General features: G+C 40.8%; 1 long non-coding RNA gene across 1 annotated transcript in view; it reads right to left on the bottom strand.

The window, feature by feature from the left end:
* Window positions 1-16,879, bottom strand: part of LOC122088001 — a 28,960-nt gene extending 12,081 nt beyond the window's left edge. The window contains exon 1 of the long non-coding RNA XR_006142942.1: window positions 15,066-16,879. This is a non-coding gene — a long non-coding RNA (uncharacterized LOC122088001). The remainder of the gene's footprint in view (window positions 1-15,065) is intronic.
* Window positions 16,880-27,005: the final 10,126 nt, after the last annotated feature.

Below are 27,005 nucleotides of genomic sequence, written 5' to 3'. Positions count from 1 at the left end.
AATCGAAACTCACTAGTCCCTTTCAGATATCTGAAAATTCTCTTCACTGCTGCAACGTGTCTCTTTTGGTCCTGCTTGGAATCTGGCTACCATGCACACAACTTGTAAGATGTCAGGCCTACTAGCTGTCATATATAATAGGCTACCAATCATTGACTTATACGAGGTATGGTCAACTGATGGAAAGTTATCTTCCTTGCTCAACTTACATCCAATCATCATAAGTGTACTAACTGGCTTGCAATTCTCCATGGTGAATCTCTTTAATATCTCCCTCACATTCTTGGACTGAGATATGAATATACCTTCCTTCTTCTGATTGATCTGCAAACCCAAAAAGAATGACAGTTCACCCAACATGGACATCTCAAACTCATCTTGCATCCTCATTGCAAAATCTCTGCACAACTCATCTTTGTGACCCCCCAAAGATGATATCATCTATATACACAACCACTACAAGCTGACTGCTTTCTTCAGTTCTGATGTAGAGATTACTGTCCACTAAGTCTTGCTTGAAACCCAACTTACACAAGTAAGAGTCCAATCTGGAGTACTATGCCCTTAGACCTTGTTTCAAATCATACAATGCCTTCTTCAATCGCACACAAGAGTGGGGTCCTCACTCAGCTGAAACCCATCAGGCTGCTCTATGTAAACCTCCTCTTCCAAGATTACATTTAGAAAAGCTAATTTAATATCCATCTGATAGACCTTAAACCTCTTGTACACTGATAAAGCCAAGAACATTCTGATAGCCTCAAGTCTTGCCACTGGAGCAAAAGTTTCCTCAAAGTTAATGCCTTCCACTTGAGCACTCTCCCTCTTTGACTTCAGTATCAAAGAACTATAACATCTCTCTTTAAAGCAATCTCTCTCCGTGTGGGATACAAGCATCTATATGAGTGCCCATACTCATCTTTCCAATCCTACAGATGTGAAAGTTCAAACTACATAGGAGTGCCCATACGAATCTTTCCTATCCTATGATTTGAAATCTCAATTACTCAACTGACCTCATATATGCTTCAACAATGCTCATCAGATAAGTGTTGCCTTGACTGGATATACATCATGAACTACAAATTATAGTACATAACTGCTCAACTCACCATATTCCTGTCATAAATCTCTGCATCCAATCAACATATCATTCTCCCTGTCACTAGTGCTGAAATATTTAACTCTGTCAAAGTCAAACAATCACCATGATCACACAAAATTGCACTCTGACAATTACCACTGAGATTGATACCAACAGAATCTTTGACCCATACTGATCCATACAAAAGCGAATTGTTGGCTTTCATACTCACAACTGCATACCTCTGACCATCACTGACATCCTCAACTATTTTTTCCTCTGACTGACACTGAACTGCTCATCTGGTGATTACTCCATTAAGATGCAAATACTAGAGAGAACTGCACTAAGTTTCAATTGATGTCTCTAATCCAAGCACTATTGCAGGAACTTTACTATCATAATATGAGTCCTACTGGGGGAACTAATATCCATCTAGTGAGCTCCCCGATTCTTGTGCACCTGAGTACACTTAGTGCCTGGGAGGTGTGCCCACTCATATACCTTGTCTAGGTGGTGTGAGGGTGGTGACTGTGACTACACACACCTCTATGTGCTTCTCTCCAAACTAATTGATCACTTGCCTTGGTCCTATGCATTTGCTTCTCACCAGAAGCTTTCCTACTACTCTGTTTTCCTTTCTGCTCACTTACTGTCTTTCTTCAGTCTCTGCCTCTGTCCAACCAACTCAATTGTAGATCTCTCTGTTGCCTTTCCAACTGATGGTCTTCTCTTTCTGAATCTTTCCTGCACAACTGTAGAATTGACATCTCCCTTTGTTTTTCATATTCTGTTTACTGTTGTCTCGAACTTTTGTATATCCTTCACTTTCCATACACTATACAATGCCACCTGAGACTCACCACTAGATTGTGACTGATGTTTCTTACAATGCCTTTCATTGACTTGCCTTCTCCAACGACTTCTTAACTTTTTGGTTCTAGAGTTCTGATAGTCTCTCTCCTCTTGTACAAGCTAAGGGGAGAGAACTGCCTTGGAATGCTTGGCCTAATGTCCATGATGGTGGCATCCAAGACATTCAACTAGTTGTCTACACAGTGATGCTATGGGAATCCTCCCTCCATAGCTAGAATCTAATCTAGATATACACTCTGCTCTCCTATGCCCATACCCACTGCACCTGTAGCAATACCCATAAAAATATGACTGTATCATTGGTAACTGCCTATACAAGCTGGGTGAAGCACTATGTCTGTTGGTGGGAGCCATCTGACTCTGCCTAGGAATCATATACATAGGCCTCTGATGATTGAACTTGTTGAACCTACCATGTTCAACTGGTCTCTGCTAGTAAACTCTATCATAACCACCAACTCTGATTATGTTCCCTGTTTGGATTGTTTGTTCACCTTTACCTCTACTCTTTGTATCTTGTGGACTGCCTCCATATTGTGCCTGATGTGTAGGAGATCTCATCTCACTATTGTGTCTCTTCTCTCTCTTCCTCTGTTTCCTCTGAGCTCTCTTCTGTGTTTTTCCTGTAGTCTGTCTCTGTGGTCTGACCTCAACTGTCTCTATAGCTTTCCCTGATGGCTCACCCTGCTCCGTTATAGAACCAGAGCTGATGATGGGTAGTCTCTGACATTTTGCAGACTGAGCTAGATATCTATCCATCTCTGCAACCACAGGTGGAGTGGCTGAATATCTCCTCTACAACTCAGCCAACTATGTTTACAGTGAAATGATCTCTGCTTCTAATTCTTTATTTAACTTCTTAAAATCATTTGAAATTTCATTACCTCTTTTAATCACTCGAGATTGCACATCTATTTTCTCTCTCAAGGCTAAGTTCTCTGACTCAAGCCTAGTACACACCTCACTTTGCTTTCTCAGTTGATCTTCAAGAGATTTTATAATCTAAGGGTCATTTTTAGACTCCATCATCTGTGAGATACAAAAAGCATCAAGCTCTGACAATTGTGCTCTCAACACGGTGACTGCCTCTTCAAGGATTCTACATCTCTCATCTCTATTGATGACTTGTGCTTCTAATGCTGCAATAATGAAGTTGCACTTCTTCATATATGTTCTCAAATCAATGTTGATCTCATCCTGAGTTGTAGTAATATGTGCCTCAACACACTCAGATCCACCAGTGTAGCACTCATCTGAACATCTGCTTTCATCCTCTAATGTGGACTCTGATATAGTTGGCTCATCTCCATATAGGTTGTGTAATCTTTCCCACATCACCTTAGCAAATGCATGAACTAACTTTGCCACTCACACTGTCTGTTAATCCATCCAAAATGATCTCTCTAACCCTAGAGTCAATACTAGAGTCTACACTCCTATTAGCTACTGCACTCCATAGATCATACCCCAATGAACTAATATGTGACTTCATCAACTTCCTCCAAAAGATAAATCAGATCTATAAAAAATAGAAGCTCCAGAAGTAGACTTACTGAACCAAACACCTGATACCATCTTCAACCAATCGGATCACTCTGAGCTGTTTAAGCTGCCTCTAGAGCCCTAGCTCTGATACCAATTGTTGGGTCTCGATTGACACTGAGAGGGGGGTGAATCAGTGTGCCAAATATTTTTTCCTTTTTCAGCTGTACCCCTGATGTGGCAATCACTATTTGCACTTCAATAGCACAGTCTACTGATGCTGCCCAAAGCTACTATGTAGACTATTGACCATTCTTACTGTTGCACGAAATTTACTCACATAACCTGTATTACTGCCCAGAGCTATCTCATAAATTTCACACGATAATCACTGTCACATACATACACAGTCGTATGCACATCTACACTGCACCACCAAATGGTTAGGTCTACCAGATGTATACACCCATTTTGTAGTCAAGAACTCCAATCCACAATACAAATATGAGCATACACATCCACAATACAAGAAATACGTGCTTCGGCCAGTTGCCTATATGCGCGGAGTAATGCCTACTGTCAGGCTCAGCATTTACTCAATACTAATTATTACTGCACCCACAGCCAAGGGAACACATTCCCAGTTTCCACCAATAACATACAATGGCTAGGTCTTCACCCTAGTTTTCTCAGAATGATCTGAGAGGTCGCACCCACAGCAAATAGGTTTAGGTAGTTGTAACTACCAAGGAATACATAGCCCCTGTGTCCAGCACCTACTGAACACCAATAAAAAATAAAGTTGGGCTTATAACAATGCCCTATAATGAAGCACTCATACATGCAAATTTCTCCCAAATAGACTATAACTATCACTTAGGCATTTTATCAAACATCTTGCCTACAATGATTTATAATAATGAAAATTTGGAAAAAGTGAGGTTACCTTAGCAAGGAATAACCGTTGGAGATGCAATAATGTCGATATCTACTTGATGCGGACCACAATCACGTTGTCTCGGTGCCACCAATGCTTCAACCCCGGTTGGCACTTGGGTTTCTTGAAGCAACACATAATAACCAAATTCTAGGTTCTTTTTCTTCTTCTTTTTTTTCTCCTTGTCTTTACTTTCATGGAGCAACAATGGCATTCACATTCACACACACAAAGAGAGGAAAAAACTTCTTCTTTATTTCCCTCTTCTTCTCTTTTCTTCCATTTTCTTTTTCTTTCTCTGGGCAACAACTAATAGAGCTTGCTGCCTTGGTTTTCAGTAGCTTCCTAAGCCTCTAATGACGGCTATGAGTCAAGTGCAAGAGGATGGAAGTCTTTCATTCAAACCCTTCGCCTTCCACGAGCTTCAACTCATTTTTCCGATCACCTCAGCAACCCCTCTACCTGGTTTCTTCCCTCTAGTGTGTAGATCTTGGAGAGATGAAGAATCTCCAACTTGAATCACTCAAATCGGAGTTAAGATGAGGGAGATATGCCCATTTGAAATTGGACCAACCAAAACACTCAAAATGAAATCTTCGGAGGTTGGCGTATGTTACGCCGGCGGCGCACGCAACAGGGGTGAAATCTGGGCCATCGGATTAATCCAAAATCCACTTTTAATCTCAGCCGTTAAATTATTCAAATGGCTAATAAATCTTAGCCGTAAGATTAGAATAACCGAGCCAACTGATGATGTCAGCGTGATGTAAGCGCTAACATCGTCAGATACGTTGTCGATGCACCATTGGCTACGTCAACACAAAATACGGTGGCTATCGGCTATCTCTCAGGTTGAAACAGATTATAGTCATTGGATCAAGATCTTTAGATCTAGTTTAATCTAGATCTCATGAGATCAAATTAAATGGCATCTATCTGCATCTCTTTTTGCAAACTTGATGAGGTGAAACACCAATCCATTATATATAATACACTCCACCAATGAGAAGCCTCGTATAAGCATCTTCAATGCTAGCTCTTGCACGAGACATTAGATTTGAATCTGAGCTGTGTATTAAGGATTCATATGATTCTCTTATATACACATAATAAGCCCCTGCCTTCATATTTCCAGTGCTAAACACCCCTTATCAACTAAGACCTTCAAAATCTCAAAATTACATAAAAGCCCTTCAAATTTCAAAAATAAATTCCAAAAAATCCACCCAACACCGAGAGCATATTGATGAATTTTCGATTTCGATTTTTGAACCAGCTGTACGAAAATACATAACTTTTTCATACGATATCCGATCGAGATGAAACGAAGTGCGTTGGAACCATAATTTGATGCTCTACGACTTTCCAGAAGACTCAATCATCTGATTCAACCATGTAAAAAAACCAAAATGCTCCTAGACCTTTCCAATGACACATCTTTCTCATACGGAATTGGAACTCGATGAAATCAGAACCATTGGAAAGATTGAATTTTTGTCGTATTGTTACATGGAGAACACTTCCCTTAAAAAATTCATCTTCAATGCTGAAATTGCCCTCGACTGCCATAAATGTCGTAACTTCTTCATACGGTATCGGAATGCGAAAAAATCAAATGCACTAGACTAGATAAATTACAATTTATATTTTTCATAAAGAAACGATCTTCCAAAAATATCTTTTTTATTGCCAAAAATACCTCGAAGCGTAAATAGGCCAATTTTGCCAGTTTTGACCCAGAAACCCGCACCACATACTAAGGATGTATCAAACCATTCCATGCATATCAAGCGGCTCTATTATCTCATCGGTGACATTGGACACTACCATGTAGTCATTTCCATCCATGTCACCCAAATTGACCACGTCATCACCGCCACGTGGCCGGGTTGCCAACAAAGACAATCATAAAACAACAGAAGGGTCATAAGATGGTCAAAGGCGAAGGGAGGTTAGGGAAGGGTCATTAAAAAAAAATGGAGCCTACAATAGAAACCCAAGGTTTTGAAGTTGACATTAATATGTGACAATAGAGACTTTTATGAAGACCAAGATTATTTGAGCTAAATTATAATATTATTTGTACTTTTTCTGTCAAAACTGAAGAGATGCATCACGTGATGGAATTTTTCAGAAGTTAAGAGTTATCCACGTTATCTTCTAAAAGTAATAGAGATTAAAAAAATTCAACTCTCACAATTAAGTCAGTATCATTACTTGCCTTCTTTCTTGCTATGGATATCATTACTTGCCTTCCAATTTACCAAACAATAGCACCTGCAATCAAGAAAAAAACTTTCTTCCACCTTTACTCATGTATTGACTATTCCATATCTTGAACAAAAGAAATATCGTCTCAATGTCCCCATCTCACCCCAGCAGAAAATGGAATCTATCAAAACTTCATTCATTAGATGGGAAGCAAATGAGAAACTATTTCAGCAAACTTCAGACAAAACAAATTGATATTAAGAAAATTTTAACCTCTAGCAATTGGCTGGTCAAAGGTAAATACACTATACTAGAAAGCTATCTACATAAAGAACTGAACCTTACATGGACAGCCTTGCACACAACCCAGTAATGCAGAAAATTTCAGTTGTATATCCTACTACATCCTTTTCCATAGTAGTATATAATGTCACTTGTTAGCTAAACCTTGGGTATCGTGTAGCAATCAGGAAGGTATGTTATTAACCTTTGTAGATTTGAGTTAAGAATTTTGAACCAACCAGAATATTACAAACTTCTATTCTTCAATCTTGTATTCCTCTTCTACAACATGAAAAAGTGTTCTACTTTCTCTGCAATTAAAGCCTTGAAGAAAGAGATGGCATTCTAGGTGTTCGAAGACGATTTCAGATGTTATTCCAAACTTGTTTTGTAATTGTTAGGATCTCATTGAGTAGGTCTCTATTGTGAGGTTTTGTTTATACCACCTTTAGAGGTGGTGTTTCTTAATGGCAATATCATATGTAGTTACATCTTTTAGACAAGAAATGAAAATATAGTTTCATTGTGGCTCACCAACAAATAATTTAACAAAAACATATTAAAAACATCCTTCCCCAAGTGTTGAGACTGGTCTATTTGGTTTTAGAATCATTCGAGAACCAAAATTGCAAAAAAAATCTCTAACTTGCACGGAAGGACTAGAATTGATAATAGCTGGTTGACAATAAGATACCAACAGGACCAACAATAACTCAATTTCTAGATTACAATTTTCCTTAAAATAATCCAACTATACTGCATAAGGTTACACAACTTTACTTGTTTGGAGAGTTCTATAATTTCTTTAAGAAGATAAATTAATTTTTTTTTAGATGAATAAAATAATTCATTACCAAGAAGAGAAGAATATACAAGGGAAAAAGGAGGGGGCAAAGGCTTAAGCCAACAACGAGCCAATCCAAGGCAAACAAAACTGAATACAAAAACAAAGAGCTAACAATTGGAACAAAGACTACTATCAGGTATCATAACTCCATCGGACAGCCAAAAGGGGGGGTGAGAAGAGGCCAAACCATAAAGCTATCTAGTGGGGTGAATGAGATCAACTGGAAGGTTCCAAGAAGCGATGATGTGGGTATTTCTGGAGGTGATGGGAATAAGGCAGGAATGAAGGGTAAGGGGTTTGGTAATGACATCAAAATAGATAGCCTTCCAAATCTTATCAAAGGATCGAGATTTGGGGAATCCATCTGTAGATGTTATAGAAGAGCCAGAGAATGTCATATCAATCCAGTTCCATACCCTATCGAAAGGAAGAATAGGCCTCATAGTAAGGCAGCACTTAGCAAGGACAGTTTTTAGATAAGGGAAGAGAAGGGGCAAGAGAAGAACAGATGGGAAATATTCTCTATACCTTGGGGACAGAGGCAACAAGAAGGGTTGACAGGGATGTGACGGTAAATGAGGAAGGATTGAGTGGGAATACAGTTGGACAGGCAACGCCAAAGGGTGATGCTATGGCGGGGAATATGCCCTTTGAACCAAAGCACCTTATGCTACGGGACAACCAAGGAAGGAAATCTGATGAAAGACCAAGTGGAGGCAGAGGAGAAGATTCCATTAGAGCAGGGGAGCCAGAGACACTTGTCTTCTCTTCCTCGGTGCCTAGGGGGAAGAGGGGGGAGGGGACCAGCCAATGGGAGAGAGGATTGAGGAGACAAAGGCACTAGAGGGAAGGCCAGAAGAGTAGATAACTCTGGGAAAGATGAGATGAGAGAGGATGCCCCAAGGATGCCAGGGGTCTTTCCAAAGGAAAATAGACTAGGCATTACCGATGGTAAAGGAGATGGCTGTGAGGGCAATGGTTTTGTGCTTAAGGATCTTTCTCCATATCCAAGAGGCATAAAAAATGGAAGAGGCGGTCGAAAAGGAATTAGACTTGAGCAAACCAGAGTGGATCCATTCAACCCAAATACTTTTATGATTGAATATGATCTTCCAAATGAGCTTGAGGATCCCAACAGAATTGGCAACTTTGATTCTTCTAATCCCAAGACCACCTTCAGATTTAGGAAGGCAAACCTTTTCCTAACTGAGGGGCCTAGAAATTTTAAGGAATCTGAGCCTTTCCAAAGAAAGAGCAAAGAAGATCTTCAAAGGATTTGATGAAAGAGGTGGGGAGGACAAATTTTCTAGACCAGTAGAGATACATGGACTGGAGGACCAATCGAATCAAGGTGAGTCTTCCGACAAAAGAGAGGAGTTTTCCTTTCCAGAGCTAAAGCTTCTTCCTAAGCTTGTCAAAAATGGGGGCACAGTGATGGGAAGAGAGCCTGGAGGAGATAAGGAGGAGGCCTAGGTATTTAATGGGCAGAGAACCAAGCGGGATTCTAGAGATCTCAGAGAGGGAATCACAGACTTCAAGGGATACTCCAGAAAGGAAGATATTGGACTTGATGAGATTTATACTGAGGCCTGAAATGGATTCGAAGGATTGAAGGGTGGTCATGATAGTGGAGATAGAAAGAGGATCACCCTTGGAGAAGATCATGATGTCATCGGTAAAAGCCAAGTGAGAGAGAAGGGATTTAAATTTCGGAGTGGCAGAAATAAGGTGGAAGTTGATGAAAGATTGGATGGATTGGGAGAGGACTTCAAAGGAGAGAGAAAAGCAGAGGAGAAAGGAGGCATCCTTGTCGGATGCCACGCCCCGAGGGAAAAACCCAATCGGGCTCCCAATTACCAAAATAGAAAAACGAAGGGAGGAGATGCAAGAATGGATCCAATGGACAAAAGATGGTGGGAAGGACATTTGGAACAGAACATTAGAGATTTTTTCCCAACTTGTCGAATCAAAAGCTTTGTGGATGTCAATTTTGAGGAGGGCAACCAAGGCATGGGACTTGCGGTCAAAACCATAGATAATCTCATAACAAAGAATAATATTGTCTGAGATGCTCCTACTCACAATAAAGGCAAATTGGTTGGGACTAAAAATGGAGTCAATGAATTTCTGGATCTTGTTAGCAAGAATTTTGGCAATGAACTTGTAAAGGAGATTACAGAGAGAAATGGTCTGAAGTCATTCATGGAAACAACACCTTCTTTTGGGGATGAGATAAAGGAAAGTGTGATTGATCCGCCCAATTTGGTTTGGGTTGTAGAAAAAACTATGCACCGCAGAAATGAGGTCATTTCTGATAGTGTTCCAACAGGCAGAGAAGAAGCCCATACTGAATCCATCAGGGTCAGGGCTTTGTTGGCCTTATGAGATAAGATGGCCGAGATGATTTCCTCCTCACTGGGGATGGATTGAATAAAAGGAAGAAGATCATCTGGGACCAACTTATTAAGAAGATTAGGGGGGATGGGGGTAGGATTGGTAGTCGGAGGGCAAAAGAGCCTCTGGAAGTGGGAAACAGCTTCATCCTTGATGAGATCCGGGAAATAAAGCTCAGTCTCAGAGGAAGAGATGAGCTTAGGGATGGTGTTGGTATGATTTTTGGCTTTAAGAGAGCGATGGAAATAAGCCGAATTAGAATCTCCCAAATCAAGTCATTTGATGCGAGATTTCTGACGAAGGAAGCTTTCTTCCTGATCAAAAAGCAAAGATAGCTCAGATGCAATAGCTTTCTCTTCCCCAACTAGGGTAGGATTGAGGAGATCATTCTGAAGTCTAGACTGAATGGAGTGGAGCTTGTCCCAACTAGAGGAAACCCGAGAGATGTTCTCAAAGGTGGTGGAGTACCAGAACTTAAGGGCAGCTTTCACGTTCTTGAGCTTTTTGGTGAAAGCAATGAGCGGGGAAAGGTAATGGGGGGTGTGGACATTCTAAGCACTAAGGACAAGAGGTTGGAAATCAGGATGAGAGATCCACATGATAAAGAACTTGAAAGGTTTAGGACCAAAGGAACGAAAGGGAAGGACATGGATTGAGATGGGGTTATAATCCGAGATCCCCAGAAGGCTGAAACAGACATGGGAAGAAGGGTAAGAGTCGAGCCAGGTTTCATTAACTAGGCACCATGTCAAGCTTACAAGCCACACGGAGATTGCCAGATCTCCTATTATGCCACGTGAGCTTGACGCCAGACCATCTGGGTCAGTGAGATTGATGTCATTGATACATTCATTAAATGAGTCCACAGCTTGAGAATCAATAGGGTTGCTCCTTGTGTTTTATGGCTGAAACGAATAACATTGAAGTCACTAGCAATTCCCTGGGGTCTGGAACCCACTGAGTTGGCAGAAGAGAGCAGGTCGGACTAGAGGAGGAGCCTGAGAGAGGCCTGATTATGGCATAGACAATAGAGAGGAAGCAAATGAAGGGGCCGGAGTGGTGGGAAATAAAGATGTAAATGGTTTAGGCAGAGGAGGCAAGACAAGAGATGGTAAAGAAAGAGGGATCCTAGAGAATCCAAATCCTCCCATTAGGGCTGTGAAGGTAATTGGATGTACAGGACCAAGAAGGAACAATTGATGAGGCAATACGGGAGGCATTGGCTTTTGAGACATGGTTTTCCAGAAGACAACAAAGATTGGATTGAGAGGAGCGAATACATGATCTAATATCAGCTTGTATAGCTAAGGAATTTAGACCTCGGACATTCCAAATGGTCTAAGGAATCATTAGGAACCAAGAAGAGAGGGCGTCGAATGCTTGGACAAGCTATGGGGGGTGATGGGGATGGGAGGACCTAGGGAGGATGTAAGTCGGCAGGTGTAACCAATGACATGGGTGGTATTAGAAGTAGATGCTGATCTGGTGATGATGGAGGAAGGTTTGGTTTTTTGTTTTCTAAGGTTTGATAAGGAGGCTTTGTTGATGATGGGGAGATTGGGTTGGTGTTGGTGAAGGCTACGGGTCTCATCCAAGGAGCTGTCCTGAGAAGCATTTTGGTTTACACAATTAGCCAGAGAGTGGTTGATGCTAGGGCGAATGTCCGAAGCCGAGGGGCTAGAGCTGGTCAATAAAGGCATTGTGACAGTGTCCTGAGCTTCAAAGGAGCATTGCAGAGGCATTAAGGGAAGCAAGGATGATGGTTCATCAGGGCCTTCAGATGTTGAATTAATCGGGCAGAAGCAAGTATCCATAGCAGGGGAGTTTTCCAAATTCGCACATGGAACAATGAGGCCATCCGAAGTCTTCGAAGATGCTGAGCAGCTTTCCAAATTATTACAAGGATTAGAATGGCCTTCTAAGGCCAGTGGGGACTCAGAGCGGAAAGTCGAAGTATTGGTGCATAGCGAACCATCAGTAGAAGCAGACAAGGATGCAGGCGTGACAGCGAGAACGTTTGACGGAGCAATAGGGCCAAATGGTGACAAGGCCGTGGCAGGTGTAAAGGGGCTGGTCGTGTTAACTTCTAGAGATAGGCGAGGCAAGGCAATAGTAGCAACTGGAAGTGGCAAGGAGTTGCAGTGAGAGGTGGCAATGGATGCAGGGAAGCATCCGTCCAAAATAGGGTAATGAGAATCAACACCGGGTGAGGAAGAAGGGGAAAACGAGTAAGAAGGGGTGTGGGTGGATGGATCGGGTTGTGTGGGTTAGGGTTGATAGGCTGTTTAAATGAGTGGTTGTATAGGTTTCTCAGGTAAAGGGGGTGCTCCGGGGGAAATTTAGAAAATTTATTAAGCAACTGGATAGGAAGGAATTGGTTTAAGGGAATAAAATCCGGTTCAGGGATGGATCGGTTCAAATGTAAGGAGGACGGGTGATTTGAGGAAAAGAGAGAGAGGGGTTAGGGATTTCAGCCAGAGGGGCCGAAATCGAAGAAGAGGTTTCGACGGAAGGGAGGGAGAGTAGAGTAGTGAGAGAGAATTTGGGGATGGGGTCAGGGATATCCAACTTAGGCGAGTCCAACCTGGCTATCAGGGAGGGGGGAGTCAAATTGAGGATGAGACTGTGTAGAGGCAAAGCCATGAGAGCAAGGCATGTCACCATCATCAACGTCAGGAACTGACGTCTCCAAGATCAAGAAAGGATTGTGTCCAATAGGCAAAGGCTTCGGTGGACCAGTGGTCCAAGGAGAGGGATTCATCATCGGAAGGGGGCTTGAATTAATTTTCGACAACAGAGAGCCTAAAGCAATTTCCGGCAACAAAGGATTCTGATTCCTTCTTTTTTTGTATCTTTTGATAGAAATATCCATGGGAACATCCGGTAGTGAGGGATTGCCGAATGTATCTTTGTTGCCCATGGCTGCTTGGTTGTTGATAGCGGTTTGAACAGTAGCATAGGATTTTACACACATGGTTGTTTTGTGCCCAAAACAATTATAAAACGAGCAAACAAGGGGCACCGATTCGTAGCTAACTTCTTGGACAAATAAGTATGGCCTTCGCCATCTATAACTATAACTGAAGAAGGGAGGACGTGGCCGGCTTGAACCTCAATATAGATTCTTGCGAATGAGAGTCTATCCATTATTTTGGTTCTTTTGTCAGAATATAGAGGTTTGCCGATGAAAGAGCCGATGATGCTGAGTCCTTTGACTCACCAGAAATGGAGGGGAAGATTGGGGAACAATACCCACAGAGGAATAGAGGAGGGCTCCAAAGGACTGAAGGAAGTTTGAGCATCCCACTGCCCCAAAAAGTTGGGTTTCTTCCCAACGTACCAACGACCTCCGTCGATGGCAAAGGCTTTGTCCGATTTTGCGTCGAAGTTGAAGATGAAGGTCCCATTATCGAGCATGTAGGTGGACACACTGCATACAAACTTCCATTGCTTCAGAAGAGAAGATTTAACAATGGAGAAAGGGGTTCTGCTTCCCAAAAATGTTCCAATGATGTAGTTCTTCCATCGAAGGATCTCAAAATCTAGAAAGCCAGGTGGACAGAGGCCAATGGGAGAGGAGTCAAGGATGGCCGGAGGGTAGAAGTAGAGAGAATGGCCAGAGGAGGAAGGAAGGAAGGAAGGAAGAGGGGGTGGGGGAGGAGACGACTAAGCACGAGTGTGGTTATCCGATGGGGCTAGTGGCTACGAAAGCAAAGGGCAATAAGCAATCAAGAGGGGCAGAGAAGTCAGCAAGGGGAGAGGCACCGGCGACAGAGACCGCCGGGGGGGAAGGGGGTATGGGTTAGGATGTTTATGGCATAGACGCAGATTCTCAGTGAGATGGCTTTTTATGACCTTGCTTAGCCAGATATGAGGAAAAGACTTGATTATTGAGACTTCCATCACCCTAGAATGAAACTAACTATTAGTTTAGCTGAACTAAGGAAAACAAATCTTTGAACATCATGGGAGATTTGGTCATTGGACCAAAATTTCAATACCTATGAAAACATAGAAACAAACATGTTTTTTAATGTCAGTAAGTCTAACAAAATCCTATTATTTCCATACATCAATAATGTATTACATTTCCAATAGGCAAAAGAAATAATATTAGATGCATTCTAGAGGGTGAGTTGGGCAGGGAAAAGAGAGGGCGAGGGTGAAGAACTAGACCCTTTAAAACTCTTATTCCCTCTTTAGTTATGATTATTGCAGAAAATAGCCACAAAGGAAAACCAAAAAGAAAAGGAAGAGACTCCAATATATAGGCAATGTTTTATGCTCAGAGGTATGAGTGTACAAAAATAAATAACAAGGGTACCTACCATATCAAAAAATCAAATGCACTAAAACCTATAGAGGTAAGGGCAAAATAAAAACAAGAAACACCAAAAAAAAAAATAATAAATAAATAAATAAATAAAACAACCCAACTCGGCAATAATGTGTTAACAAACATGCAAAACTGATGCTATCATCTACATGCAATATACTTCCTGAAAGATAGAAACGTGATTGTGAAGTAAAATAAACTTTTGGAAGGGCAAGTAAACAAACCCCAAGATTTTGTAAAGTTTGTTGAACCCTCTTGATTGTTCGAAGCCCAATAGACAAGCTTCAAGCTTTCACCCCTTTTTCAAGCATAGTGATTTTCAAATACACCCGAAGCTGAAATTTTCTATGTCAACTAGACATATAGAAGATTTCACAGATGCAATACCAACAATTTATAATAAGATAAAATAAGGCAAAAGATATTATTAATCGAGACTAAAAAACTTAGCAGAACAAATCCTATCAGTGGGAAAAAGCATCTAGGTCAAGCTTTGGCCCAGAATAATAACTGAAGAAAATGAAGGGAAAAGGAACAGAGAAAAAAAAAAGAATCGAAACATTAAGTTCAAGTGACTTAGAGAGACTAGAATTGGAACCTGATTTTCAAGGCTTACCATGCAAAAAGATGTTGTGGAGTAAAAGTACCATCAGTAGTTGTCGTTGTAGTTGCAACAGCTGCAGTTTGAAGCTGATTGTTCGATGGAAGAGAGTAAAAATATTCGATAACAAACCTTTCTGTGTTTTCTGCACCAACAATGGACGTTACGTCAATTGCAACTCAACTTCTTCAGCACCCTACAAGAAAAATAGAAAACCAAATTAGGCAATTATCTATCCATCAGAAGAAAAAAAAAAAAAAAAAAAAAATTAGCCTTTCTTTTTTTTGAAGAAGAGCAATTGAGAATAAGAGGAAAAAAGGAAGAATATACGGCCCGTGACCAAATTAAGTCTAATGTCCATCACTAATAAGCAATAAGAAGGTACTAAGTGTAAATAACCAGGGATAACTATTACCTCAGGTCTCAAACCTGAACAAATTTCCTTCTTTTCTAAAATTAAGAAGTGAAGTAAGAAAGAGAGTTCGGGATAGAGAAGGAATGGGGGAAGGCAAGAGTTTCTACCTGTTTCATCCAAATCAACTCGAGATTGCATCTATGTATTGCCCTTTACAAAGCAAAAAAAGAAAAGAAAGAAAGAAAGCTATAAGAAATAAGAAAGAAACTATGTTAGTGATCAGCCGCTCACCTGTCATTTGCATACCAGGGTGCTAAATAGGTGATATTGATTGCTTTAAAGTATGCTAGACCTTATATCTCCATAGTAGTGTTGCTAGCATGTGATACCTCACAAGTCCAAAACTGTCTAGTCCGTATATGTCTCCGGCAAGACCAGAAATCCCTTTTAAGCCACAAGTTTCAGTCTGGGCCGGTTTAATGTCCACAATACACTGTGTTGCCCAGTCTGGTTGATTGATCTTGTGTAGACTTGACCTTAATTTACAGAACTACCTATATCGATATGGTTTTCCTACTAAGAAATTAAACAATTCCTGGAACAAACACATATAGAGCCATAGTCAGAGTAAATCGGTCCCCCATTTATCCATGAGAAGCCTAATTGTCTGAGATCATGGGTCCTTAATTGAGGACCTTCCAAAGAAATAACTTTTAAACTAAAAGGTGTCTTTGTTGGACTATTGTTTTATAATTATATGTTTTACACAAAGTATTTTTTAGCCTCCCCCGCCGCTTTGATCCTCTTTACGTATATGTTGGAAAGTTGTTATTGTATTTCTTTATGCTGAACATTTTGTTGACTTAGTCACAATAGAGCCTCCATTTATTCTTTTTAAGAATGTGGATTATGAAACAGTAACTTTTCTGTCCTAGACTCCTAGTGACAATAATCACATAACACTTTTCTCTTTTTGTTTTGTCATTGTTATTTATTTTTTTCCCTCTTCTAATAATATTTCCTTAGCAAATTCCATACAGACTTTCCCATTTCTGGTATTCCCTCTCTTAAACAAATGGCTACACAAACTCCTAAAATAGTAGTATGAAATCAAAAGTTTGCACAATAAGAAAATTTCTTTACATTTTAATATCAACCCATTCCGATCCATGACCCCCTATGTCTATGCTATAGTTTCATCTAGGAGAACTACATAATTCAAAAGTTCCCACATATATTGTTGGGTAATTGTATTATAATTTCTTACAAAAATAAAACAAATTGCAATACAAAGCTTTTGCAGTAGAAACTACTATGATGTTGTAGTATTGATCCTTGGCTGAAATGAGACGGGGATAAACTTTAAATAGATGTTGAATCACCACCATAGCAACTGAAGAAGCTTCGATCAGAATTGAGGTTGAGTCACACTTGTAGTGTTGCCTTTAAGGTAATTGATGCCCTCTACTGCCAAGAGTTGTTCTGCATCTCTACCTCCAAGATAAAACAACCTTCCACTAGAAGATGAGACAGTTCTTCTAGTCCCTTCTAGTAGGAGCAAAAAGCTACAGCACAACAATCCCCTCAAACCTTACACAAGACTTAGAGAAAATAGAAGAAAGAGAAAGACTTGTTTAGTTGCAAAGAGATGGAGTGTCAATGTGTGAATGTGTATCTCTGTAAGGTATTTGGTTGGGTTTATATAGACCCAAAACCAACGCTTGCACCCTCTTGGATTGCCCAAGAGTAACCTCCAACTAATGGCAAGTTAATTGGAGAATAATGTCATATGGACATGAATTGAGAATTAATTCAATAAATTGAATTGAGAATTAATTCAATAAATTGAATTAATCCCAATCAATTCCTTAGCCCACCTCCCCACTCATGGTAATGGCTATAAATGAAATTTAGAGCTCTCATAGGGTGTTATTGACAATTTTCTAGCTCACCTCCCCACTCATGGTAGTGATCATGAATGGACTTTAGGGCACCCACATAATGACATTGACCATTTACCTCCATTTGGAAATAACCTAGAGCATGAATTAAAAATTAATTTTATAAATGAAATTAATCCCATTCAATTCTCTTTGCCCACCTCTCCACTCATAGTAATGGCCATGAATGGAATTTATGGCACCCATAGGGTGTTATTGACCTTTTCCACTACCTTGACCCTAAGGGTCCCACACCATTACAAGTCATAAAACACATAAAAGAAAACCTCATTTTGAAACTTAATTATAATAAAATAAATATAAATTCTAACAATCCCCCACAAGTTTCAAATGACACGAAGGACACAACTGTTGTGACTGTATTTGACACTATAGGACGCATCGTTGTAGGTGTCTTTCGGACTTAAACCTACACTAGGTCTAATGAGTAGCACTATAGAGTACGGGTAGAGTCAGACTCCTTGAACCTTTCCTCATTAGTGTAGCTAACCGATCCATCAACCACATCCCATAAGTCGACTTTCTGAGCTACCCATTATATAATCACTTTGGACTTTTGAACCGGCCATGTCCCTTATCTTGGACTCATGAATGTTTAGAGAACTTGCCTATAAGTTCTCATTGGCAGTGACCACACCCCCTACATCCACTTAGGTTAGTCCCTGATGTGCACCACAATTAACACCCCCCACATTTCCTGAGATTGGACTAATTAAGAGCTTTACCGTTCAACCTTTCTCCTTGTGTGGTACTACTATCACCATCTACATCTTGGTATGAACACTTAAATAAGCAGTAGTACTGAGATGGTCACCCATGACTTCGTTTGTACCCCTTGAATCTAATTCAGGCATTGAGCCTCTTCACATAAGTAGGGTGTCCATCACATGACCTAAGGATTAGGCATTAACCCCATTCTTGTAGATGCACTACACAAGTTCTTAACAAACATAGGCTTTGTGAACATGTCATCTTGGTTACTTTCTGACTTCACATAATCGATAGCTATCATTCCTTCATCTATATACTGTCTTACAATATTGTGTCTTAGGCATATATGCCTCCTTTTACCATTGTATATCCGGTTCTTGGCTAGATGTATGGCCGCTTGATTATCAAAATATAGTGATATTGATGATGCTGGTTTTTGCCACAATAGAATATCTACCATTAAGTTTCTAAGCCATTCGGCTTCTGTTCCCGCCTTTTATAAGGCTATGAACTCAGCTTCCATAGTAGAGCCTGTCCCACAAGATTGCTTTGTGGACTTCCATGAGATGGCACTACTTGCTAGTGTAAATACATACCCACTAGTAGTAGCTAAGGACTCGTTTGTATCCGAGATCCAATTTGCATCGCAGTACCCTTCCAACACCATTGGTTTACCACTATAGTGCAAACTATAGTTTATAGTGCCTTTTAGGTACCTCAGCAACCTATCAATCGCACTTCAATGCTCCTTACGGCATTACCTTGGAAGGTTCTTCTATAGCACAACTAGTTATTGGACCTCTGATTGCTTCTGGCTCCCTGCTCCTGTGCAAAACCTTGGAAGGTTCTTCTTTGGCTCTTTGGTCCGCTCAAGCCCCTCCTGAAACCCCTATAGCTGCCCTGGCCTCCCGCCTGGCTCCACCTCCTTGCTCAACTGCCCCCTGATCTAGGGCTTGCCTAGACCTCTCCTGAGCATCCTCGTGCCTTCTCGTGCCTCTTGTTGGTCTCCTTGGAAGCTGATCAGTCCGTTTTCTAGGCCTATTAAGAAAGTTGTCGTGCACTCCTTCGCCACCCCTATCATTGCCAAAATCTCTTCCAGCTCCCCCTCCTCTACTTCTATTGTTGCCATTGTTGTTGATGCTGATGTTGTTGCCGATACCACCTTCCTCCTGAAGACGCCCAGATCCATTCGATCGTCGATTCTCACAAAAGGAACTGCTCTTAAGGCTTTGGCTTCCAGTATTACCATACCCTCCCCCCTTAATGAAATACCAAAGAAGACATAAAACCTATTCTGTTCGGGGTACCCCTCGGCCCCACTCCTCGGAGCAATCGTTGCCCAATTCTTTCCCCTCCTAAATGACCCCTTTGACCATTTGGAATGTACGAGGCCTCAATTTCCTGACCAATCATGCATCCATTGGCTCCAGTCTCAGATCATCCCATGCCTCCTTTGTGCCTTTTTGAAACTTTTGTCCTTAAGGGCAACACTCCCTGTATTACCTCCTCCGTTGCCCCTCCTGGTCCTTTCTCTCTAACTACGCTCATTGTCCTAATGGGCACATTTCAATTCTTTGGAATCACGTTCTTAATATCTCTATCATTTTCTCTTCTACCCAAGTCATCCACATCTCCATTTCCTTCCCTTTTGGCTCTCTCCCTTGCTTCTTCTCCGTTATCTAAACTTTTAATTGAGCTCAAGATAGGATTTTCCACAGTCTGATTTCTGTTCCTTCGCCTCATCCATTGCCTCCCTATATTGGGGCCTCGCAGGAAATTTTAATGTGGTTAGAGCAAGCCATGAGAAGGTCGGGGCGACCCCATTGACCTCCTATCGGTTGAGTCCTTTAATGACTATATCAATGATATAGCCATAAACAACTTAAGATGGTCTGATGCCAAGCTCACTCGGCAAAACCGTACGAGTGGATCAACTAGAGTACCTGTAAACTAGATTAGGTTCTTACCAATGAGGCTTGGCTGGACACTTTTCTTTCCTCCCATGCTTGCTTTGATCTCCCTGACATCTCTAATCACTCTCCCATTTCTCTTTTTGTCCACCCCCATTTACCTTTTGGGCCCAAGCCTTTCAAATTCTTTGAAATGTAGTCCCTCCCCCATGAGTTCCTCCTTGTTGTCCAAGAAGCATGGGCAATCCTAGTGCAAACTTTCTCCACTCCCCTTATTACCTTTGTGAAGAAGCTCGAGAATGTCAAACCTGCTCTCAAGATATGGAATTCCAATTCCTTTGGAAACATCTCCTCTTAAGTCTCCTCTTGTAAAGATGAGTTAGATCTCATTCAATCTAGCCTCTAGCTGGATATACACAATGCCTTCCTGGCGGAAGAAGAAAAAGTCACATCTGTTGAGCTCTCCTCTCTCCTTGATCAGGAAGAAAGCTTCTTCAGACAAAAATCTCGGATCAAATGGCTTGAGCTTAATGACTCGAACTCCACTTACTTCCACAGATCCCTCAAAGCCAGAACAAATGCTAATTCCATTTCCAAACTAATATCTAGGAATGGAACCTCCCTTCTTCATCCTGAAGACATATCAAAGTTGAGGCTGCCTCATACTTCTCTGATCTTTTTCACCCCATCCCTTCCCCTGCTCCCTCCCCCGACCTTCTCAACAAATTCATTCCCCCTCATCTTCTCCCCTTTATTCAAGCCATCACGTCTGCCTACATGAAAGACAAAGAAGAGTTTCAAAGCCAACATTAATATTTGAAAATAGAGTCTTTCGTGAAGATAAAAATTATTTGAGCTAAATTATAATATTATTTGTTATTTTGTTGTCAAAAACTGAAGCGATGTATGACGCGATGGAATTTTTCAGAAATTAAGTATTATCCCGGCTGATCTTTTAAAAGTAATAAAGATTTTTAAAAAATAAAAAAAAATAAAAAAATAAAACTCTCACAAGTAATTCAGTATCATTACTTGCCTTCTTTTTTGCTATGGATATTATTACTTGCCTTCCAATTCACCAAATAATAGCACCTGCAATTAAGAACCATACTTTCTTCCACCTTATTCATGTATTGCCTATACCATATCTTAAACAACTGAAATATCTCTTAAGTCTCAATGTCCCCATCTCACCCCAACAGAAAATGGAATCTATCAAAACTTCATTTGTCAATAGGGAAGCAAATGAGAAACTATTTCAACAATCTTCAGACAAAACAAACTGATATTAGGAAAAGTTTGACCTCTAGCAATTGGGTGGCTAATGGTAAAATACACGTCACACTCAAAATACATGGCATACATATAAAGAAGACGACATATTAATTCCACATACCTGTATTCAGCTAGTTCTGCATAGTTTTGTGTCCTGAATTTAAACAAAAGTGTTGAAAATCATAGGAAATAATATAGCAAAACCCTAATCTAGTATTTAACATGCTGGAAATTAAGAAATGACCCATATAATGGCGTACACACAATATGCTTGAAATATTCAAAATCATAGGGGACATGGGGTTGGGATCAAATAACCATAAAATCATCACACAAAAATGCTAAACAGCAGAAAAAGCAAAAGAAAACATATAAACTTCATGTACATGAATGAAATGACCAAGATACCCCAACATGAGATTGTCATTCAAACATGAAAATTGGCGAAATATGAGGTATACATAATTTTAAGGTAGGGAAAAATGAAATAAACCACCAAAAAGTCCTATACAAGGAAAAATACCAAAATACCACTAGACCTAAACTCTAGACTAGGAAGAAAAAGCATGAAAATGGATTTAGTGATGAACTCTTAACTCAAAACTAGAGATAAAATTTTGAAAACTTTAAAAGCCTTCTTAAGACTCTCTAAAAAACAAGGATAAAAACTAAAGATGATACACGATTGAAAACATCGATTAAAGCCAATGACACTCTAGATAAAAACGAAACCCACAAGAACAGAAATACGGCGGAAAAAAAAAAAAAAAAAAAAAAACAGAAAAATCTTGTTCAAAAGAGGAGACCTAGATCTACAACTTTTAAGAAGAAAGGTTTCAAAAACAACCAACAGAAAAAAATAAATAAATAAATACAACTGGTGCACATTACTGCTGCCCTACTAAGGGCAGCAAAGACCTATGAAGAAGATGTAACTCTTCATAGAAAACAAAAGAATTAAATGAAACTAAAAACTAAAAAGAATGACTCACCAAGCCACAACTTTGCAGAAGAATGCTTGGTGGTTGGAGGGCCACAGGCAGCCTACATGGCTTCGAAGTAGATACTGGAGTTCCTACACAGCTCCAACAATGATTCCAACATCCCAATTGAAAATGGAATCTATCAAAAGAAATAGCTCTTAAGCAAAACAAATATCTCTTTAAGTCTCTATGTCCCCATCTTACCCCAGTTGAAAATGGAATCTATCAAAATTCCATTCATTAAATGGGAAGCAAAGAGACATTCAGCAAACCTTTAGACAAAAAAAAATTGAGAAAGGAAAAGTTCGACCTCTAGCAATAGGATGGCCAATGGTAAAGGCACTATCCCTGAAAGCTATCCACGCAAAGACTAAACCTTACATGGACAGCTTTTTGCACAACCCAGTACTAAGGAAAATTTTAGCCGCATATTAAACTTTCCTCCATTTCCATAGTATATAATGTCACTTGGTAGCAAACCTTGGGTACCGTGTATCAATCAGGAAGGTATGTTATATATCCTCCAGATTTGTGTTAAGAACTTTGAACCAACCTACATATTACAAACTTCTAGTCTTCAATACTTGTATTCCCCTTTTACAACATGAGAAAGAGCTCTGTTTTGTATGCAAGTAAAGTCTGGAAGAAAGAGATTGCATTCTCTGTGTTATTCTAAAACTTGTGTTGTTATTTCTAGGATCTCATTGAATGGGTCTCTATTGCAAAGTTTTGTTTTTTCCCCTTTAGAGGGGATGTTAATGTCCATATCACGTGTAGTTACATCTTTTACACGAGAAATGAAAATAGTGTTTCATTGTTACTCACTAATAAATAATTTAACAATAACATATTGTAAACATCCCTCCCCCAGTGTTGAGGCTGGTATATCTAGTTTAAGAATCCACTGAGTAACCAAAAATTGTAAAAAAAACTCCAAGTTGCATGGAAGAACTGGAATTGGTAATAGCCGGTTGACCATAAGATCCTAATAGGACCAATAATAACTTATTTTATAGAGTATAAATTCCTTAGAATAAAGACGAAGTATATAATGTGTAATTTTAGTAACACTGTGATGGATAATGACATGGTGAGAATGAGGAAAGAGAGATACCACAAAGTGACTCCTTTAGGTATCTGGGATCAATTATAAATAAAGACGGAGACATAGAAAATGATGTTTAATAATCAAATTGGGATGGATGAAGTGGACAGGTGCAACTGGAGTACTATGTGACAGATGTATCCCTTTAAAACTCAAAGGGGAGTTTTATAGGACTGTAATTTTACCGACTATAATGTATGGAGCGGAATGTTGGGCAGTCAAGAAGTGTCATATTGCGAAGATTTGTGTAGCAAAGACGAGGATGTTAAGATAGATGTGTGGAAAAACTAGGAAGGATAAAATAAGGAATGAAGTATTAGAGATGATCTAGGATTCACTCCAATCAATGACAAGCTTTGAGATGGTCATGTTCAGCGAAGGTCTAGAGATACCCCAGTAAGGAGTAGTGATATGTCCATAAATGACTTCATACCCATTTCTCTCTGTAATCTTCTCTATAAGTTCATTGCCAAAATCCCAGCCAATAGGATTCAGAAAGTCATTAACTCCCTTATCAGTCCCAACCAATCTGCCTTTATTGTGGGTAGGAGCATTTTGGATCACATTATCCTCTATCATGAGATTGTTCGCAGTTTTGACCACATGTCTCACACTCCAATTTCCCTCCTCAAGATTGACATCCATAAAGTGTTTGACACACGATCAGTTGGGACTTCACTTCCAATGTTCTGCTCCAAATGGCCTTTCCGACCTCTTTTGTTCATTGGATCCGCTCTTGCATTTTCTCCCCAATTCTCTGTCTTAGTGAATGGTAACCAAGCCGGTTACTTCCCCTTGGGGCGTGCTATCCGCCAAGGGTGCCCCCTTTCTCCTCTTGTCTTCTCTCTTTCCTTAGAAGTCATTTCCCGCTCTATCCAATCTATCATTGACCTCCATTTCATTTCTTCCATTCCTAAATGCAAATCTCTTCTGCTCTCCCACTTGGCTTTTGCTAATAATATCATGATCTTCTCCAAGGCTGATCCTTTTTCCATCACCACTATCATGTCCACTCTTCACTCCTTTGAATCTCTTTCGGGTCTCAGAATCAACCTCCTCAAGTCCAATATCTTCCTCTCTAATGTCTCCCATGAGGCCTTGGACACTCTTTCAAGAATCATTGGAATCCCGCTGGGTTCCTAACCTGTTAAATACTTGGGCCTCCATCTCATTTCCTCTAAGCTTTCTTCCCACCACTGTACCCCCTTCCTCAACCACATCAGGAAAAAGCTCCAACTTTGGAAAGGCAAACTCTTTTCTTTTGTCAGTTGTCTTACCTTAATTAGGCCGGTCCTCCAATCCATGTATCTATATTGGTCCAGTACCTTTGTCCTCCCTACCTCAGTGATTAAGTCTTTTGAGGGTCTTCTTTGTTCCTTCCTTTGGAAGGGCTCTGATTCCTCCAAATTCCTTACGCCTCTCCCAAATCTGAAGGCAGATTAGGAATTAGGAGAATCAAAGATGCCAATTCGGTGGAAGTACTTAAGCTTATCTAGAAAATTGTGTCCAAACACAAAAGCATTTGGGTCTATTGGATCTTCTCTGGTCTACTCAAACATAACTCCCTTTGGATGGCCCCTACCATTTATGATGCATCCTAGATCTGGAGAAAATTTCTCAAACATAGGCCCATTGCCTTCATTGTCATTTCCTATTCATTTCCTATAAATAGGAAATGGTCAGTTAACCTCTCTTTGGAAGGACCTCTGAAATCCTTCGGGCATTCTATCTCAGTTGATAACCCCAGAGTTATCTACTCTTCCGGTCTCCCCGCCAATGCTCTGGTCTCCTCTATCTTCTCTCCCAATGGTTGGTCCCCCCTCCTCTCTGCCTCCTCTTCTAGATCTCTGGTCCTCCCTCCCCTCTCTTCCCCCTGGTCATAGAGGAAGAGAAGACAAATGCAATTGGCTCCCCTCCTCCAATGGGATCTTCTCCTCTGCCTTTGCTTGGTCCTTCGTTCGAAGTCCTTCCCCAGTTGTCCCGTGGTATAAGTTGATATGGTTTAAAGGCCATATTCCCCGCCATAGCTTCACTCTGCGGTGTTGCTTGTCCAATTGTCTTCCCACCCAATCCTTCCTCATTCACCGCCATATCCCTGCCAATCCTTCCTGTTGCCTTTGCCCATTGGGTATAGAGGATATCCCCCATCTTTTCTTCTATTGTCCCTTCTCCTCCCTTGCTTGTAATACTATCCTCTCCAAGTGTTGGCCGGCTAGAAGATCCATTCTCCCTTTTGACAGGGAATGGATTTGGATAGACATGATCTACTCTGGTTCTTCCATTTGTGACACCGTTGGTAAATTGGCTTTTGGGTAACTATTAACCATCTCTGGATGAAGCCAAACATTCGTAGTTGGATCCTCATATCTCGATCTCCGGATAAGATTTGGAAGGCTATCTACTTTGATGTTACTTCCAAATTCCAAGCCCTCCAAAACCTTCAAACTCGTCATGTGCCTAACTCCCTTAGAATTCCCATATCATTACTTCTTGGAACCTTCAGGTCGATGATGTTAGCTTAAGCCTTCCCTCGCCCCTCCCTTCCCCTTCTATATTCTTCTCCTCTTGGTAAGCATCTGGGTCTCCTAGGCCTATTCTTACCATCACAAATAGGACTCCCTTTGGACAGCCCTCCCCCTCCCATGATTCCTATTAGATTTGGAGTGGCATTCTAAATTCTAGACCCTTGGCCCTCTCTGTTATTTCCTACTCCCTATGGCTTAACCATTGGCATTCCTCTGGCATCCTCTCCCATTTAATCTCGCCAGAATCATTTATGCCTCGAGTATCCCTAGATCAGTCACTGTCCACTTCATCCTCTCCTCTGGCTCCTAGACCCCTCCTCTCTTGTCCCCCCTCTCTCTGATCTCTGGTCCTCCCTTCCCCCCATCCCTCCGACCATCACGGAAGAGAGGATAAGATCTGCTGGCTCCCCTCCCTTTCCCTTAGGGATCTTTACCACTGCCTCTACTTGGCACCATTCTCGTACCATCTGCCCTACTGTCCCTTAGCGCAATATTATCTAGTTCAAAAGCCACATCCCCCGCCATAGCTTTATTGCCTAGCGTGCAATCTCTAACTGTTTCCCAACTTAGTCCTTCTTTATCTCCAAGAACATTCTAGTCCCCCCCCCGTTGCCTACATTGGAATAGCATCAAAGACTCTGGCCACCTTTTCTTCTCTTGCTCCTTTTCCTCCTCCATCTAGAAAAAGGTTCTTAAATCTTGCTGGCCCTCCAGTAGAAGCACTCTTCCTTTGAGCCGAGAATGGATATGAGTCGACATAACGATTAGCGGATCCTCCATCTGTGATACGGCTGGAAAGCTCGCCTTCTGTGCTACCATCAGCCATCTTTGGATGGAGCGGAATCTTCATAGATGGACTTTCAACTCTCGCTCTTATCATAAGATTTGAAAAACCATCTACTTTGATGTCAGCTCCAAACTCGGTTGCCTTCGCCACCATTCTATTAAAGATACCCCAAGGAATAGGCTAACGGTTGCTTCCTGGGGTCTCCCCCTCCATCATTTCCCCCTGACCTGTCCGCCCTTTGATGTAATTCCCCCCTCCTCTTTTCGTGTTCTAATGTAATGGCCTAGTTCCCGGTTGTTTTTTCCTTTTGCTTGTTGCTTCACTTTGTTGGGCTCAGCCCTCT

Source organism: Macadamia integrifolia, chromosome 9 (genome assembly GCF_013358625.1).
Source record: "Macadamia integrifolia cultivar HAES 741 chromosome 9, SCU_Mint_v3, whole genome shotgun sequence".
Taxonomy (NCBI): domain Eukaryota; kingdom Viridiplantae; phylum Streptophyta; class Magnoliopsida; order Proteales; family Proteaceae; genus Macadamia; species Macadamia integrifolia.
Note: the sequence above shows the minus strand (reverse complement) of the source record. Positions and strands in the feature narration are given on the sequence as shown.